The sequence below is a fragment of the Symphalangus syndactylus genome, chromosome 15, assembly GCF_028878055.3.
Source record: "Symphalangus syndactylus isolate Jambi chromosome 15, NHGRI_mSymSyn1-v2.1_pri, whole genome shotgun sequence".
NCBI lineage: Eukaryota > Metazoa > Chordata > Mammalia > Primates > Hylobatidae > Symphalangus > Symphalangus syndactylus.
In genome coordinates this window covers 58,482,021-58,502,675 of record NC_072437.2, presented here as the reverse complement: position 1 = coordinate 58,502,675, position 20,655 = coordinate 58,482,021, and the positions used below count along the sequence as shown (strand labels likewise).

General features: G+C 35.6%; 1 long non-coding RNA gene across 1 annotated transcript; it reads right to left on the bottom strand.

Annotated features, from left to right (window-relative positions):
* Positions 1 to 12,875: 12,875 nt before the first annotated feature.
* On the bottom strand, positions 12,876 to 20,454 carry LOC134732550 (uncharacterized). The gene is made up of 3 exons (XR_010115865.1): positions 20,322 to 20,454; positions 18,272 to 18,331; positions 12,876 to 13,012 (listed from the first exon to the last, which is right to left on the bottom strand). It is a non-coding gene; the product is annotated as an uncharacterized lncRNA (long non-coding RNA).
* Positions 20,455 to 20,655: the final 201 nt, after the last annotated feature.

Sequence of the window (20,655 nt, the reverse complement as noted above, 5' to 3'; positions counted from 1 at the left end):
TCAGCCAATACCAGCAGCACAGATTCTTAGTAGACATGGAACAAACATCCAGTTCTTCTTCACTCAGACTTTGCTACATTGTTTAATCAGTGTGGGGCAGATGGTTGACTCTACTTTGAACTACTTAATTGTCACATTTCATTTTTGTTGATTGTCCTTGCTAAAAGAAATATAGTATTCTGATTAGCACAGCAGGTTTCTGAACAAGACCACCTGGGTTTATATCTTGGCTTCTCCATTTACTTACACGTAACTATGACAGGTTGCTTCATTTCTGTCTTACTTTCCTGATATGTTAAAGGAGATAATATTTATCTTAATATTAAAGATTGTTTTCAGAAGGAAATAAGGTTACTTACGTAAAGCATCTGGAAGGTTTATATTCTTGATGTTCTGAGTATTTCAGATTATTTCTTACCACATAAAAATATTTCAATGTTTACATCAGCAAATGCTTCAATTGCTCTAGTGATAGAGTTCTTAGCGATTTATTGCTTAGGAAGATTGTCTCATTCAACACGTGCTTCAAAATGTACATCTCATGTATAACTAATCTGAAATGATCATTTACTGTTGTATTTCATGGACTCCCTGCAGTTCACATGAAAGAGTATTTAAAATTTTGTGTGTATGCACAAATGTACTCTACATTTTTGTAGGAAGGTATTACAGCATTCGTCAAATGTCTATTTGCAAAATAAACTGAAAGTGTTCCAGGAACAATTTACTGTGTATTCTGTGTATTGAAATAAAGGGAGAATTGCGTTGTATGTGGTGGTAGTTCGTGTCATTGTTGTTTGAGTGTGAAAACATTACTCTAGAATAGGCTTTAAGTATAAAGTATTTTCCCTCCATGGCATGATGTTAAGGCAAATTTTGTGCTATACAAAAAAACACTCTTCCAGCTGCAGAAGATGAAGGAATAATTATATCTTGTTGCTTTATATCCACATATGTGGACTATATTTGTAAATTATATTCTTTATCTCTGATGATGATCTTCCTTTCCATCTAACAAAATCATACGTAACTGTAAAAGCCTTCCTGTAATATGGCCCTATCTCTGAGAGTCATCCTACTTAAGGCAGAATTAATTTTTGTGACTGTTTAAATTGTGTAAACAAAGGCTATGTCTTCATCATTATTTTGCTTCTATGTGGTACAGAATGAACATGAAGAAAATATTACTGGACTTGGTTGAATTTATTCAGCGTATGAGAGATAATATATAACCATTAAATTTCACAGCCATTTTCTAGTGACAAGATGCCCCTGTATATGACAGATATTGCTAGAAGAATTAAGGTTTGTTTCCAAAACACACTGTGATTGTTTTGGTTATCCTGCTTCATAATTCAATACTCTTTCATTGACAGACAAAAACTAGCACTCTTCTTCCTTCTTTTTTACATTAAGCAGCAATACCATAATTCATGCATTTACTCAGTAAATATTTATGAAATACGTTTCAGGCACTAGGCACTTTGTAGGCCTTTTGTATATGGAATTGAACAACAGAGACAAGGTGCCTGTCTCTATGGTATTCATTCAAGTGTGGAAGAGAACAATAAATAGACAAATGTTACCTTAATCTCAAATTATATCCAATCTCAGACCACTTCCTATCATCACACAAATATGCTGTTACTTTTTCCATTTAGATTTTCCCCTTTCCATCTAGACTGCATTTTCTGTCTTCATGTACCACACCATTTTTGTTCACCAATTTGAAGGAAAAATTCTTAAAAGAGTTGAGAGTTGTCTTTACTTCTTTTCCTCCTGTTCTCTAAAATCTTAGCACTGGTTTAAACCATCATTATATCTTGTATGGATTATTGTAGTAGCCTTCAAATTATTTATCCAATTTGTATCAAAATAATCTATGCAGTATTTCAGCATAGTAGCCTGAAAGTTACTATTAAAATGTCCATGACTTCATGTCACCCGTCTGCTTAAAATCCTCCAATAGCTTCTAATTTCTCTCAGAGCAAATGCTGCATCTTCCCAACGTCCTGTGAGGTTCTAAGTAACCGTGCCTCAAATACCTATGACTTCATCTTCTAACACTCTCACTTTTCTTTTATTTCAGCTTTATGCTTCCACTTCGAGCATGCCAGGCATGCACCCATCTCAGAGACTTTGCATTTTCTCTCTTTTTATTCTGAAATGCTATTTCCTGTATATAATTCCTTACTTATTTCAGGGATCTTCTTAAATATATCTTTGTAGGAAGATCTGCCCTAGCAAACCTACTTAATATTGCATAGTAACTTCAATTCTCCCTCATTCTCATTCTAATCTAGTCATACCAGCATTCGAACTGCTTCCAAATACACCAATTACAATTCTACTTCAGCAGCTATTTACTTAATATTCCTTATGCATAGAATGTTTTTCTCCTAGACGTACAGTTGGCCTTCTTATTCTCTTTGTTTGAGTCTTTCTTCAAACACCATTTCTTAGTAAACTGTTTCCTGATATTCCCATATGAAGTTGCTCTCTCCTTTTTACACTTAGTATCCTCTTTCTTATTTTATTATAATTAGTTGAATGTTTCAAATATAAAACTTATTATTTTTTACTGGCTTCCTACCTATGCCCTCCTAATGAGACAAGAATTTTATGATAGCTTGAATGTTTACTTTGTTTAATACATGAGCATGTAGTAGACAGTAGGTTAATATCCACACGTAGTATGAAAGTTAGTATTTAATATCAGATGGTTTTAAGTACTATGGAAAAATAAAGATGGCTAAGTGGGAGAGCTGTTATGGTGGCGTGTGCCTACTTTTCATAATGTTGTCAGGGAAAAGATCAATGATGGGATGACACATAAATGAAGAACCAGGGTGACAGAGCAAGCTGTGGGGGAAGAGTTTCAGACAGAAGAAAAATAGCCCACGCAGGTCCCCAAGAGAGGAGAATTTTTGGCATAATATAGGAACTCAGGTAGACTAGTGATTCAGGAGATAGAATGAAATTATTTAGGCCGATAGTGAGGGCAAAAGAGTCCTCGGCAAAACTTCCATCCCAATATAATGCAGCCCAAGAAATCACTTCTTTGCTAGCAAAGAGCAGCCTGAGAGATGGAGCTGCAAACATACATAAGGAAGCTGGAAGCTTGCACAGGGGAATGCCGGCAGCTGCACCAATAGAAAAGGGCTCCCCGGGGGTCAGGAATGTCCAGCACGGAAGCTCTATCTTTTCTTTTTTGTTAGCACGTGTGCAGTAAGAAGGAAATGGGCAACATGGAGAAGCTCAGGCCGAGAACCCACCTGCATAATAAAAGATTAGGGTGGGGAGATTTGCACCCTATGTAGATGGCACACCTGGTCCTAACTGGTGTTTCACGCCCTATGTAGATCAGACACCACTTCCCCACTAGCTCATCTATAAAATCCACTTCATTTCACTGCAGATCGCCAATCCACTTTTCCAGGACCTCCTATATAGCAGAGAGCTATCCTTTCTTTCGCCTAATAATTGTGGCTCATAACCTCACTCTTTGTGAGTCCATGTACTTAATCTCCATGGCCATGAGACAATGAACCTAGGGTGTCACCCCAGACAAGGAGGCCACTTCGCTAGTGTATCTGCATCAGAGTGAACCCTGAGAAAATAGGAAATAAGGAAATAAGATCAGAAGGGAAATGGGGCCCGTTCATACACACAGTTAAGTTATTAAAAGAACACTGGATTTGCTTACAAGTGATTGGAATTACATTAAAGTGTTTTGAGCAGAGTGATGGCATAATCTAATTTACATCTTGAAAATGATCTTTCTGGCTGAAGGGGGAAGGGCTGGTTGGGATAAAAGAGTGAGATCAGTGAAAAGGCTACTGCCATAAAAGGGATGTTTCTAGCTTGGCCAGGGTGGTAGCATCAAAGGTGACAGAAACTGCTTAGGTTCTAGTTATGATTTTAAGATAGCGGTAACAATATTTTCTGATTGACTGAATGTGGAGCTTGAGAGAAAGCTGGTCTTCAAGGATGATTCAGTGTTGGATAGGTTGAGTTGGAATAGTCTATTTGATATCCAGTTTGCAAGTTAAGGGGAGAAATCTAGAGTACAGAATATGTATGAATTGGCAATTTTTATTTAATCCACTTTAAGTTTAAAAGTAAAAGAGATGAGGAGCAAGAATGAAAACAATTAATATGAGAAATAGATGAGAAACCAATAGAAAGTATTGTCCTGGTAGCCGGGTGTGGTGACTCACGCTTGTAATCCCAGCACTTTGGGAGGCCGAGGCAGGCGGATCACCTGAGGTCGGGAGTGTGAGACCAGCCTGACCAACATGGAGAAACCCGTCTCTACTAAAAATACAACACTAGCTGGGTGTGGTGGTGCATGCCTGTAATCCCAGCTACTTGGGAGGCTGAGGCAGAATTGCTTGAACCCAGGAGGCAGATGTTGTGGTGAACCCAGATCGCACCATTGCACTCCAGCCTTGGCAACAAGAGTGAAACTCTGTCTCAAGAAAAAAAAAAAAAAAAAAAAAAAAAAAGAAAGTATTGTCCTGGTAACAACAAAGAACTATTTAAAGAAATGAGTATGTCACATGACAATGATAGATCAAGTGACATGAAAGCTGAAAATTGGTCATTGGTTTTATGAGTAGGGGAATTACTGGAGACCAAATCAAAAATCATTGATTGCACTCAGAGAAAGTACAGCTTGCAACGTTTCTGAATGTCTATGTCTAACGTGCAGTAGCTATTACAGCAGAACATCTATCCTCCATTCATAATTCTCCATAAACTGACAACACACATTATAATCCGATTATGACCTTGCAATTAAGAAATGTGAATGCAGTGATATTAAAATTTTCATTTAATTGAGAGAGGGACTTTCACAAGAATTGGTACTCTTGCAATCCATAGCATTATATGAGGTCTGATAGTAAGAATCGAAAATATTTTTAAGCCTGTGGGCAAAGGCCTAATATTTTAAAGCCAGATCTCATTTCTCAGGTTGCAAAATGATATCAGTTTACTAAAAATAAATAAATAAACCTTAGGTATCTGAATTCTCTAAGTTCTTTACAATGTCTTGGTATTATCAAAATTTATTGGGCCTGCCAGAGAGAAATTATTTGATTTGGCTATACCAGGTCTGAAATGCTATAAATGCTCTCTACCTTAAGAAATTTAGTGAGACCATAATTTATTTTATAGATATCTCTTATTTATTGTTCTAGGATATTAATGGAATTTAGCTTAGATATAGAATAGAAATACAAAAAGTCAACAACACTTTATTTCTGTTGACAGATGTTAATCTCTGTTAAATTTCCATGCAAGGTATTATAAAATTAAGACAAACTTAACTTATTATAGAAGGAGCATAATTTTAGCCATTTACACTTCACATTATAAAATATGATGTAATATCATTTTGCAAGCAGTAAGATATAATATCCAATCGGAAACTAATTAGAAATATAGTATTTTATCAACCGTATCTTCTGTCATTTCAGCTTCCTTTTAAATCAGAATTGTCTAAAATTAAGATATCTTAAATATTTTAGATGAATGATCTGTCCTCCTGGCAGAATTAATATAAAAATAAAAATGATTTGCAAAGGGAAAGGTTTGAAAAGTTTAATAACCTATATTTAAAATGTAGCAAGACTTTTAGTACTTTCATCAATTTTGATATTAAAGTCTTCCCAGTCATTTCTCAAACTATAATAATGTGTCCTTAAATAATGACTTTCAACTTTAAAATGTTGGTGATGATCTTTGTATGAGAACAAGTAGGTATTTATGAACTTTAGTCACCCAGTGAAACTCATGAATAAGTTTAACACTGTGTTTAGAGAATGATTTACTTTATAAGTTAGTCTGGTGTCAGACATGTTGAAATCATAGGAATACCTTTTAAAAAAGTCACGTATACTACAGCTTGGTTTGTGAGTCACCAGTTTGTGGCACTGAAGAAAGCTACATTAAATAGAATTGATTCTGAGTGGTTGGATGAAATTAATTTGTATAGTTATTTATTTTATTAATATTTTAAGGTAGACGTTAATATATTGTTGTAAATTAAATTTATTTTCTATTTTTTGGCCAGTCAATATTTTAGAAATAATATTTATATTTGACTTAGAAATAAAAACTTTAAAATCACATAGAATTAGGTATTTTTATTTATTTATTTACATTTAACATCTGATTCCAGAAATTAATACTATGAGGAAGTATGACTTAAGGAGAGTGATAGGAGATTATTTCAGTGCAATGTTTTATTCACCTAAAATTATATATAATTCATCTAATTTTACCCGTAAATAAAATTCTACTATAAAAAAAGTTTTCTCAATTGTTATTAATGCCAGTTATTATAATAAGGTAAGAACACCTCAAGCATTCCAAATATATTTTAACTTTCTTAAATCAAATTATGAGAAAAATATTTATGTTCATATAAGGTAAACAAAATAATAAACATACCAATTTATACATGATTAATATACTAAGTACTAATGACTACTAATGTACTCTAGTTGTAAGAATTTAGAATATATTATATAATAATTTATAGTTTAAGTATCAATAGTTTATAACTAATTTATTGTTTAAATATTATGTTATTTTATAAATAAGTAATACGGTTCAATTAAGCTGTATGATCATGTTTACCCAGTTTTTCACAATAGGTTATTATAGCATATTTTCTTAGAAAATCAGAACAGTAAATGTATATTGTAACTGAAATATATGAGCAGAATTGTGATGGTTACTTTTGGATGTCCTCCTGACAGGATGAAGGCACACCTAGATAGCTGGTAAGGCATTATTTCTGGGTATGTCTGTGAGGTGTTTCCATAAGAGACTGGCATTTGGCTCAGTGGACTGAGTCAGGAGGATCTATCCTGACCTAGTGTGGATGGGTACCATCTAATCAGCTGAGGGCCCAGACAAAACAAAAGGAAGAGGAAAGTTGGATTATCTCTCTTCTGAAGCTGTGACACTCTTTTTTTTCCTGCCCTTGGATATCAAAACTCCAGGTTCTTGACTTTCAGAGACTGGGACTTGTACCAGTATTCCCACAGTTTCTCAGGACTTTAGTCTTGGACTTAGAGTTGCACCTTTGGCTTCCCTGGTCCTGGGGCCTTTGAACTTGGACTGACTGATGGTACCAGCTTCCCTGATTCTTCAGCTTGCAGATGGCTTACTGTGGGGCTTCTCAACATCCATAATTAGATGAGATAATTACACTAATAAATCCCCTCACATCTCTCTCTTTCTGGAGAACCCTAACTAACACAAGGATCTATTCCTATTTTTAATAGAGTTTAAACTTGAAAACAGAAACGGTTATTTTACTTTGTTTGATAACTCAAAGCTATAAAGTTTCACTGGAAATTTTTAATTTTTTAAAATATAGGGAATCAAATAAATAACTTCATCATACTTTGATGTTTCATATGCGTCAATATTAGCTGGCACTGTAGTGAATCAGTCTAATCTCAATATTTGGCTAAATTATACTGAATTTCAGGCATAAAACTTTTCCCTGTATTTCGACCTGGGGTGCTTTTCTCTAGCGGATTAACCATTGTAGCCAGGATCCTATGAGTACGCATCTGAGAAGATGGGATAAGGGAGTTCAGAGAATAAAGGAATTTGGTAAAGAAGATTCTCAAAAGATTGATAGTACCCTCAAACTGGGTATCTGTGCCAAAAACCTTACCCACTACTACAGAGGAAAGATAATTGGCTAACTAGTTCAAAACCATGGAAACTTGACAAGAGTTAGAGAAACTCAACTAATCCTTGAAAGATGAAAATTCTAGAGATGAATATCTTAAAAGGATGATTTTTGACATTATTGGGACCCTAGCTGGCTTGAAATGGTCTTGAGAAAGGCTTGGCTTTCTGTGTTTTTCTGCTGGGTACACGCGCCAAAGGTCGTGGTGAGTTTTTGTTGTTGCCTGTGTCATTGTCAATCGTATTACTTGATTGCTCTTATTTCTTCCATCTAAGGACATAGATATATACTTGTTTTGCTTCTTTTTGAAACATTTTGATGAAATAAGATGGGGAGAAAGAGGAGAAAAGAGAACAAAGTGAATGCAAGTGATTATCTTTTTTATTTCTCAAAGTAGTACTTTTAAAATGACTTATTTTAGCAAACTAAAAGATGATGTCTGACTACTGAGGAATAATACAAATCACTGACAACTTCTTTCATTTAAGTTAATAACTGTAATCCACAATTTGTATAAACATTTTTCATTGAAATTCGAATGCCCCTCTGCCATAGATAATGAGTATGTTTCCTTTACTTCACTTCAGTATTTTCTGAAGAACATCGTTTTACATATCGCTAAATAGAAGCTATGTCTCCACTTTTGAAAACTATCAAACACCCAGAGAAAACTTTAAAATGACAGGGAAGAAATATTAATAAAACATGCATTGAAAACAGATTGCACTTTTATATTAGTAAATGGAAGTTAAAATTTACACAAGACAGTACCACTGATAAAGAAGACAGAGTATAAAATGACCATGGTTTTATCTTTTTCTAAAGAAGTTTTTTTAAATGTCTTCGGGTTAGACTTTATCATTATTTCTTTTATTTACATACTGACCTTACTTGGATAAAGTTCATAGAACTATGTTAAATAAGTGTTTTCATATAATAAAAGCACAGTTCAACATTGCAACTTACAAATTAGAAAAGATAATAAGTAAAAAGTCAGGATATTTATTTTATATTACTATTAAAAACAATATGTAACTTGTATTTAAAAGAAAATTATTGAAAATAAAATTTAAATTGTAGTGTACAACATTATAAATTTAGCACGTTAATCAGATATAACAGATTAATGTTTGTATTTGGAATTGCCTAAAAACTAACTATTGAATTAAAGAACCAGTAAGATGATAACCCCAGTAATTTTTGAAAATGTATACGAAGATTACTTCAAATAAAAAAATTATCAAAAAGAGTAAATATATAGTTAAAAATGGTTACTAATATGCAGGGATGCACCTTATTATTAAATCACTAACATTTAAATATTGCCTCTTGCATATAATTGATCTCCTACATATATAATTTTTTCACAGGTAACTAAAGAATTTGAATAACCTGGTCAATTGCCTTATGTGCTAAAGACCATCATCTTGTGGTTGTTATTTATTTCTTTACTTTGCACTTAACACTTTTACCACAGCAACTAATACATTCCTTCACCAACATTATTGCAGTTGGAAGCAAAATTAACTCCTTCAAGTCACTGTGTTGCCAAATGACATACTCAAGTGATATTGTCTCCGGAAACGATTGCATTTTCTTTGAACCACACTTTGACTCAAATAAATAAATACATGTATTTTTGTTTTCATTTGCAACAAGTAGATATCCCTGGTTATATATCCAATAGAGCAACTAAAATATTCATATTTTGGATAGTGGTAGGGATAATATCTTTTTATATATTATATGTACTGTCACATTAAAATGTTTTTATGCAGAGAACAGTGGCTCATGCATGTAATCCCAGCACTTTGGGAGGCTGAGGTGGGTGGATCACCTGAGATCAGGAGTTCGACACCAGCCTGGCCAACCTGATGAAACCCCGTCTCTACTAAAAATACAAAAATTAGCCGGGTTTGGTGGTGGACTGCTGTAATCCCAGCTACTCAGGAAGCTGAGGCAGGGAGAATTGCTTGAACCCAGGAGGTGGAGGTTGCAGTGAGCTGAGATCGTACCACTGTACTCCAGCCTGAATGACAGAGTGAGACTCTATCTCAAAAAATTAAAAAAGGTTTTCATTAGTTATTCATATAAAATGCTAAAATATGACATTTTGATTTAAATAATTGGGTAGAAGGAAATAATGTAAATACACTTTGGAGATGGGAAGATTACTATTTTGAAACTATTATTATCCTGAAACCTTGAGTCACATATTCATGCAATTATTTCTTATAATTTTATTGTAATTATCCAAGTTAAAGATATTGGATATTCCACATGATGCATGAGTTAAAGAATTATTCCAGAAAGAGATCTTTCCAAAAAGAATCCTTGATAGAACATAAACATATTGAAAGTAATCAACACTTTGCAGAATAATCCCTGCTTTTTCACTTTACTTATTCATGGTAGACAGTGAGGGTCTAAGAAAAACTTAGAAACTTAGATAGTTAGAGGTTAATAACACTTGCTCTGTGCTGATCCTGGCTAAAATTGTGACTTTGGACAGTTATTATCTATACTTATCTATCAAATTTTGGTTCCCCTGCTCTTTAAAATTGTATCTAGAAATGTCATAGCACTGGAGTGTGTACAAGTTTCTGGTGAGGGCCAAGAAAGAAATTGTGATTGTCTTCATTTTGCCTGGCAAATCAAGTGGATATTTTCTCCCAATCCTTTTAATACTTATTGAAATCAATCTCTCTCTCTTTCTCACATGCACATACACTGTAGATAGATACTTAGATATTTGCTATGTGTGTATATATATAGAGAGAGCGCACTATATATACACACCAAAGTATGTATACATTTCTATATATGTATATTTATTTTAGTATGTATTTTTGCTATATATATTCACACAACTATATATACCTGTATCAATATTGATATCAATATTTATATATTTGTATCTATTAACTGTCTATATATGTATGTATATATGATGTGTGTATATGTGTGTGCAGAGAGAGACAGATAACTATAAAAATGTGTTCATAAAATTTTTGTTGAATGAAGAAAAATCTTAGATCTTTTTTTGAGCACATTAAATCAAAGTTAAAGAACTTGCTCAGTGATTAGAGCACTGGGAGAGAAAACATAATTATCTTCTTTTGTGACAAAGTAACCAGAATGGGTTGACATGTGCCTTGGCTCGTATACAGGCATGGAAGGAGTTAGAGATTAAATGGATCTTTTACATTTTCTGGTGGTTAGAAATATTTTTGTGGTTTTTGACTTTGCCTTAGAAGAAAATGTTTGTCCAGGAACTCTGCCCATTTATAAGGTTACATTTGAGCCTCTAATGCTGCTGTGCTCTTTTGATGACAGTTGTTCATTTCCAAATGGGGCTGTACATTCTTTCTATCTACAATGATTACAACTGAATTGTGCTTACCTGGAACTATCAAAGGACAGAATAAAATATGCATGTTCCAGTGGACAGTCGCTGAGGTGTTTGTCCCAGCAGGGTGAATAGAAACCTTTCTGTGAAAGATATTGATTGTGACACATACCGCTATCTCCATATTTTTCACTGTCACCTGTACTGAAAGGGAAGTGTTGGCTGAAAACTATTGAGGGTTTGGTTTGAGTTTAGCCATTAGAGATACCTGCAAGACATTTGGAAGACAAAAGAGAGAGGCTGTCCTGTTAGGGTAGTAGCTGCTGAAAGGTGTGGACATCACATATGGAAAAGTTTTTCTCATGACTTTCAAATGTCCTTTTAAGAATCTCCTGTTTCAAGATTTCAAGCAGCCAAGATTCCCTGGCTGAACTGTTTTTTCTCCATTTTGTCTTCTTGCCACTCTTGATACCCACGTGAGAGAATGCAAGATATTACTAAATGCCTGGAACTCCTGGGGGACAACAGGAGGCACCATGGATCCCATTCTGCAAAAAACCTCTGTTTTCCCATAGAACCTCAGGAATTGACATGAAATTAACCTTTCTCAAAATCTAAGGCTCCAGAATGGAGCATCCAGAATCCCTGGGTGTCATCCTGGAGGCAGTCTCTTTGGTTTTGCAGAAAGCTGAGATCACTAGTTGTAGCCTCTATGACCCTGTATTTTCTATTACTTCTACAACCTTCCAATGGTTATTGTCTCTGATCACCTTATTAAAACTCATTTCATCATAAAAACAATAACAGCAATAAAAAACTTGAAAGATGCACTCGGTTGGATAGTGTCCCCTGCAAAATTTATGTCATTTCGTGAACCTCAGAATGAGACCCTGTTTGTGTAACCTCTCAATGGGGTCTCAGGGAGTTATCTAGAATCTAATGCTCCACAATTGGTAAGTTGAACAATTTTCAAAAGACAAAGAAGCAGTTTATGACTTTAAGCATTTGGCAAATTTGATATTTGGCCTTAATTTAGACCAAATGTTCAAAGTTTGAAGACATTTTTATTTTACCAATAATCTTTAAAGTTGTCTTTATTTCCAATAGATTACTAAAGTCACATGAACAAAAAATCCTCAGTTCCTACTTTTCTGACATAATATTATTTAAGTGTTTATTTTTCTGAGCCAATTAATCAGATATCTTTTATATAAACATCATACATACAACTCATATAAATATAAGTGTAAATATACAGAGAGACAGAAGACCCAGTAGTTGTAAGATTTTTCTTTTGCCAGTTTCTTAATTAGATTACTGGTTTCAGGGTGGAGCCCTTGGAGGAACAGAACCAGGAAAGCTTGCAATTTCTAGAGCCTAATAAGCAGGCACAGCTAGAAGGCAAAAAAGAGATCCCCCAAATTAAGGGTGCCATTTCATATTGGATCTTGGATCCCCAAAATAGAGGGAAATACTATGGGAGGAGATAGTGCAGTGCTTCTACCATGCATTTCATTGCAAGGCAACCCAAAGTCAATCAGCCCATTTTGTATTCAGCCCATCCCCCATAGGTCTCATCTCTCAGTGAGGGGTAGGGATATTTCCGTGTCTTCCAGGTGGCCAAGAACATGCTTCTCTAATCTAAGTGTGCAAAGAGGCAAGTATTTCTCCATAATTGCCTTAGCCATCCTGTAAAGTATATTTCCTCCCTAGTTATTTACACAACAAGGCTAATATACACAGTAATTTTTGATACGCACAAAAGTCAAAATTGTCAGCTAACACAAGGCAAAACAGAACAGGGTCTTAGATTTTGAGAAAGGTTTATTTCATGTCAATTCCTGGGGTTCTATGGGAAAACAGAAGTTTTTCCCCGAATGGGGTCCATGGTGCCTCCTGTTTTCCCCCAGGAGTTCCAGGCTATTAGTAATATCTTGCATTCTCTCATGTGGGTATCAAGATGGCAAGAAGATAAAATGGAGAAAAACAGTTCAGTCAACTGAGAAGGAAAGTTTTTTTAATTAGAAAAACATAATTCAGGAAGAGAAGAAAGATAAAGCCCTTTTAAATATATACATATAGCTTGGATATCTGTTTTTATTAAGCCAATTTTAACCGCAGAGTTCTTTTGTTAAAAACAGAAAATCTTAAAAACATCTCTTATTATGACTCCAGCCATGACGGCCAATGTGTCTGGCCTTTGAATTCCACTCCAGGTAACCTCCTACATGAAATTAGTAAGTTTTAACTAAGATTATAACTCAACCATAGATGCATAAGGCATTTTAAAATGACAGTAAGAAGTTTTTTTTTTTATAAGATTTAGAAACTCCCCAAGGATAGTTCAGAGAAAGGAGAATTCAAGACAAGAAGTCAGAAGCTATCCATGGGGGGTGTAGGGGGACAACCTCAATAAATGGCAGTTACACAAATAACAAACCAGAAAGGAATCATTCCAGATGCCAAGAATTGAACCTGGGTCACCACTGTCAGGAGATAAAGCCTTAGCTACTGAGTTACACAGCATTGAGCAGTTTCTACTGGTTTTCCCAGAAAAAATCTAGAGCAGCCAATGTCAAGCTTGCAAAGCCTTTTAACTGCTCAAGAAAATTTTTAGGGCTAACTGTGACATGAACCCCAAAATTTCTGTCTTGTGGATGGTAAAGACCAAGATAAAGTGTCTTCACATGGTCACAAGGTTAAGCTCTTAAGGACCAAAAGCAAGACAGAAATGTCATGTGGTATTAGTTTCAGAGACCTGCAGCAAACTTGTAACTAACCAGCCTACTGGGCTGGCTTGAAAAGCAGGCTTATAGGGGTCCTAAACTCATGTTCTATCCTATGATACCCCTCTCTCCATTACAGAAAGACAAATTATTAGCACAAAGTGCAACAGATTTGCTACAGCCTAAGACTAGTGCCACAAATCTTTTTTTTTTTTTTCACTATTAATCAAACCCTTCCAGAGGAGACACACAGTGAGGTTTATCACTTACCATCCACGCCCCACCTCTCCCACACACACACAATGCAGAAAGAGACAGAGAGACCAGCATTTCGGCTGTAAGAATTTCTTACAGCCAAGCATAACTGGTTTTCGGGTTCCTTTTCTCTGCAGCTTCCAGAAGATTGGAGCAGGTTTTGATGGCCCTGTTTACTGTGACATAGCTGTGAGGGACCAAGCCCCATTGCATAAGGAAGTCATCTTTCTCTGTTTTATGGAACCATAGGCAAAAGCTTGTCAATTTCTCAAGTTACTCCCAGACAGGCTGCATGGGAAACCAAATTAACATTTTCCATCCCAGCGGAAGCAAAATACACATAACCCAACAGACACTGGTCACCTCATTCAACACCCAACATCAACATGGCAAGACTCAAAAACTTTTTCCTGCTGGTTCCTGTTGTCTTTTATCCACTTAGAGTGGGGAGGGGTGACCTCTTTTTGGGAACTCAATGGGTGGTCTCTGAGCAAGATGAAGAGCAGTCACCCTGAATCAGGCTTGTTAAATTTCTTTCAGTACTCACAGAATGTGACCAGATAGATACGGAGAGTTCTCCAAGTTAGGCCTACTGGACTTCCGCCAGCAATTCCTCAGAGATCCCCTCCACATACACAAACATACACACAAAGACAATATGGACAGAAGGCCTTCCAAATCAAGATTCCTAACCAAGAACTCCAGAGTATCCCTTCCAAACTACTTACCTATACTTTGTCTGAGAAATCTCTGTGAAATCTTCCTGATTGAGAAGTCTCCCAAACCAAGACTTTTTCTACTAGTTAGGGAAAGCCAACCAAGACCAGAAGCCAAACCGAGACAGACACCCCATGGTGGAGCTACAGACACCCTGCAATGGGGCTACAGACATACACCCCATGATAGAGCTAGCTACAGAAACAGTTGGGAGAAGGAAGGAGGCATTGGCAGTGCCTAGGATACTCACCAACCCAGACACCCAGAAATGGGGCTACAGACAAACAGTTTACCAAGGGGCTACAGACAGACCCCCTGTGATAGGGTTACAGTGGTGGGACATCTCCCCAGAACTATTTCTCTATTATAATTAAATTCATGCACATTGGGTTGGCAGCACCCCGCCAGTGGCGAAAACTGCCAGGGTCAGCCTCCAGTCCAAGAGAACTAGACGAGTGCTTGGGCTAATCTCTGAATCCATTGCTGGAGGATGGCTACTGAACCTTGCATGGGCAGGTAGCCACAAGGGCAATCCCTGACGAGCCCCCAGATTTGTAACTGCCCAGTGGATTCACCTTGCCGGCTGCCTAGACAGAGTTGATTTATGAAGACAGAGGAATTGGAACAGAGAAAGAATAATTCACACAGAACTGGCTGTGTGGGAGACTGGAGTTTTATTATTACTCAAATTAGTCTCCTTGAAAACTTGGGGATCAGAATTTTTAAGGATAATATGGTGGTAGGGGGCCAGTAAATCAGAAGTTCTGATTGGTTGGCTCAGGGATGAAATTATAGAGAGTCCAAGCTGTTTTCTGCTGCGTCGGTTCTTGAGTGAGGCCATAGAACTGGTTGGCAGCTCCAGGTGGGGCCACCCAGTTGTGAGAAATGCAAAAGCCTGAAAAGACATCTCAAAAGGCTAATCTTAGTTTCACAATAGTGATGTTCCCTTAAAGAGTAATTGGGGAAGTTAAGAATCTTATGCCCTCCGGAATAATGGCTGGTAATATTTAGAATTCTAGCCCCCTCATTCTAACTTGGTGGCTGGTGGTTTTTCATTCCGTTTACAAGATCAGTTTCACTTTTGGAAAGGGCTGTTATTTAAACCATAAACTAAATTCCTTCCCAAGGCTGGGTTGGCCTACACCCAAGAATGGATAAGGACAGTTTAGGGATTAGAAGCAAGATGGAGTTGGTTAGGTCTGATGTCTCTCACTGTCATGATTTCCTTAGTTATAATTGTGCAAAGGTGGTTGCATTCAGAAATAGGGGTTTGCTATTGTATATAATAATAATAGTTAACTATAATAATAGTTAAGGTGAGATAATACTAAAGTAGGGTATACCCTTATTTCAATATGACTGGTGTCCTAAGAAAAAAAGAGACACAAAGAAAGACAGAATGCCACGTGAAGACAGAGGCAGAGACTGGAGGGATATAGCTTCACACCAAAAAACGTTGCTGATCACCATCATAAATTAGAAGAGGAAAGGAAGACTTCTACTCAGCCTGTCCGAGGGATCATGACCCTGCTGACAGCTAGGTTTCAGTTGTCTGTCTTCCAGACTGTGAGGGAATGGATCTTATTTTTTTAAGCCACCCAGTCAGTTCCTGGTACTTTTGTTATGGCAGTCTTCAGAAATTAATACAATAGATGGTTCCTATTTCTCTGACTAAACTTTCAAGAACCAGGCATTTCAGGAAACAGAAACCAAAACAAGATTCCTTGGCACAATCTTGCCCAAGTATTTTAAGCATTTTTGTGTTGTTAGAGACAGAATCAGTGAAAATTTCAGTGCCATATAAACAGCCCATTTATTTATTTATTTTTACAATTTATCTTAGTGAAAGTTAGGGTCTGAAACACTTGAGTGTACGATTAATGATTCCTATGACTCAGAAAACTTGGGACCAGAATAAATATCTTTTAAGAAGATGGAGAATAGTAAGGTGAAGTTTGTGGAGCAAATTCAGACAGCTGAATTTAACCTGAAAAAGTAACACCGATACTATGAAGACAGTAGAAAATGGAAAGCAAAGCAAAACAAATTTCCTTTAATGGGCGAAGATCGGCTATTTGAAGTTCTTTGCAATAGAGTAAATGCACATAATAATGTTTATTTAGCAATTAGAGAGGCTAGTATTCTAAGGACATTCTGCCAATTATTATATTTAATCTCCATAACAATTTTATGAGGTAAGTACAAAAACCCCCTTTGGAAAGATTATTACAGTGAGAGAAATCTAACATATCTACCTCTACCTTGTGTTTAAACTCACAAGCTAACTGGGATTATTCATTCCTGGGCATAGGCCAAGCTAACTATAGGAGAAATTTATAGTTTAACCTTAAAACAAGAATGATAATAGCTCTTTTGCAAAACTGCCTTCCTACTTGTTCAGGGACCAAAACCACCTTCATAAAACTAACGAAAGGCCACAAGGTTAGAATTATGGGAAGGGCTTGAATTCTGCTAAGACCTATGCATAAGACTTAACCTGTGCAAAGTTTAGGCAATAACCAGCTGTGGTTCTATAGCTTGCTTACTGTCTAGGAGTCCTGAAGCCTGAGGTCATAAGATTCAGAACTTTCCCAATTGCTCCTATAGATAGCATCACTATTGTAAAAAACCTAGGATTGGTCTTTGAGATATTTTTCAGACTGTGCATTCCAGTGGACCAACTGATACCATCTGGACCCACCTGGCAGAGTTGGTTATTTAAAGTCTTTAAACAATTGGTTGGTGACACCCCCACCCAGAAACTGATTCAATGTGTGAAGACAGTTTGGGCATTCTTATGATTTCCTCCCCAAGCAACAAGCCGCACCGATTCCCTAACCCCCTGCCTGTCAATTATCCTTAAAAAGCCTAGTCTTCAAGATCTCAGAAAGTCAGATTTGAGAAATATCTTCCATATTCCTGTTTGGCTGTCTTGCAATAATTAAAATCTCTGCTGCAACACTCCTGCTGTTCTCAGCATATTGGCTTTTCTGTGCAAGAAGATTCTGTCAGGCTATAATGGTACTTGCATTATCTTTATTTTACAGATGAGGAAACTGTCATCTCAGCATTTGTTGACTCAGCGAACTTGGCAGAGTTGGTTATCTAAAGTCAGATGGTTTGGGTCAGAGCCGTTTACCTGTGCACATTTCTCCTCTTACATTAATACAGGTGGGAAGTTTTAGCCAGCTATTCATTTTTTTTTAAGACCACACTCGTTTTTATTCCTGAAGTTCATTGGTAAGTTATTTCTGCTTTTCTGTGTTTCAAGTCTTTTTTTCTTTAGGTGTTAGCTACAACTGTGGTATTGATCTCCAATAACATTTAGATTATCTGACCCCACATAAAGATTTTTTCCTTTACAGTAAGAATAGGTCATACTAATTTCTTATTGTTTGTTAAGAAACAGTCTTGGAATAAATATTTTACAGTGTATCATTTTTACCAATTATATCACATTAATAATAATGGATGAAAAAGGTGAAGCAAATAAATTTGACTTACAGAAGATTTCCAGCATTTGTTTTCTATTTCTCAACTGAAAGGCTATAAAGCTCTGAGGATCTAAAAGATAAAAATATCTTCAAAACATTAGATTCTAACCTCCCAAAAAAGCATTGGCATTATTAACTTTTAATAGGACAATAGCAGAAAACAAGATTTTGTTCTTCTTTTATCCAGTAATGAAAATTTTATTAATAAATAGGATAAATTATAGTGTCAAGAAATTTTTGTTATTAAAGATTTTTTCCTTTTTTTTTTTTTCCCCTGGGGGCTAGGCCTGGGAATTCCGCCATCCATCTGAGAGAATGAGTTTTTTTTTTTTTCTTGTTCAAATATGATTCCCTTATAACCTGCAGCATTTTTTATTCATGGTACAAATATTAGTGGTAGTGTTGGGAGATAAGATTAAATTATATTCACTAATATAATGAAGTATGGGGAAGAGACTAGAAGAATCAAGTTTAGCATTTGAAAAATCAATAAGCTTCCCAGTATCTGGCAAATCCAGAGAGGATAATGATTGGAAGAACCACAAGAAAGTAGATCGTATATGTATCAGCCTTATTTGTAAGGAAAAAAAATGTAGGAAAAAGAATATCAAACGTAATTTGATATACAGTTGTGGAAGAAAATACTACATCCTCCACCTTTTACTATTTTTATTTTTAAGCATTACATAAATAAGCTAGTACTTTATTAGAATCAGACTATACTTCGACTTAAAGAAATTAACAGTTTAGAGGTAATTCTTTGTCAAAATCTGGTAACTCAGGAAATCTTAGGCAATATTTGTTAGCCCTTTTGAGCTGAAAGAACAACTGTCTTAATTGCTGCTGCTTAGAACCCTGAGATGACTTTTATGATGAAAAATGTTATGAACCACTCTGGAAAATAAGAGTTCATGAGTTGAAAATTCTGCTGTAGGTAATGAAACAATAATGGAAGCAGAAAGGTTAAATAGCTTTTCTAAAGATCAACAACCAGTAAGTAGCAGAGCAAAAATCAGTACAAAATTTTACAACCTCAGGGGCTTTTAACCATATCACTGATGTTTTCTAAAGACTTTTGTTAATGAAGTAACACTTTCTACAGACATGATGTTGTAGCTAAAGGGATATCTCCCAATATTAATACTTAATTTTTTCTTGGCTATACATTTTAAAAATTATTACCTTAAAACAAAGTAATAAAATCTCCTTGCATGCAATGGATTCCAAAAAGGGTAAAGATAATACTAAAGTTGTCTAGTTGTCCTTTAACGTACTGTACTATAATTTCATTATAAAATCTGTTAAAATATTGAAAAATATTTAATATTACATTCTACATGAATTAGATTTTATAAGATTTTCTGAAATAAATATAGCCATAGCAATGTATAATAACAGAAAGATATGAACATAGAAAAAAACTTCAAAAAATGTTAAAACTTGATTTTTTATACTTTTCAGAATGAGAGAAGCAAGTTTTTAAGTGAAAATGCATTATCAGGTAACGACTACAAAAAATTACCAGCTCCTCATCTTGCAAAGATCTCAAGGCCAAGTGCCTTTTCCATTATCAAGGATAAGAGCACTAACCTCAATACTGATTTACAGGAAAGTTTTTATTTCTTTACTGCATTTATGAGCATTTATACAGTTTTCATACCTTAGGCAACAAAATGACAATGGCAGAATTGACCTTTTGAAAAAAATATATTTTTACTCATTTCAAAAGAGAAATGAGTTCAGACATGGAGCTACAAAGTTAAAAAAACAAAAAGATAAAAGTGGCTGAAAATGAATGGAATATGGTACATATATTTTTAAATGTATATAAAATGTAATGTATTAAAGTAAAAAATGTAATTAGAGGTTAAAGTCTAAAAATTTTGAGTAAGTTGTTTGGATTTAGAAAATGTATGCTTTTCTGAATACAGATGATTAATTTCTGGTGTGTAAGGGAAACATTATCTTTCTCAATAATATATTGCCCTCGTCTGTTTGGGCCACTATAACAAACACAACATAGACTGGCTTGCTTATAAAAACAAAAATGTATTTCTCACAGTTGTGGAGGCTGAAAGCCTGAGTTCAGGGTGCTAGCACAGCTGGGTTCTGGTGAAGACCTGCTTCCTGGTTCATAGACTGCCATTTTCTCCCTGTATCCTCACATGGTGAAACTTGCAAGGGATCCCTCTGGGGTCTCTTTCATAAGAGCTCTAATCCCATTCATGAGGGCTCCACCCTCATGCCCTTGTCACCTCACAAAGGTTTCCCTTCCTAATCCAATCACATTGGGGGTTTAGATTTTGACATATAAATTTTGGGGAGGATATAAGCATTCAGTCCATAACATATATATATATGTGTGTGTGTGTGTGTGTGTGTGTGTGTTTGTGT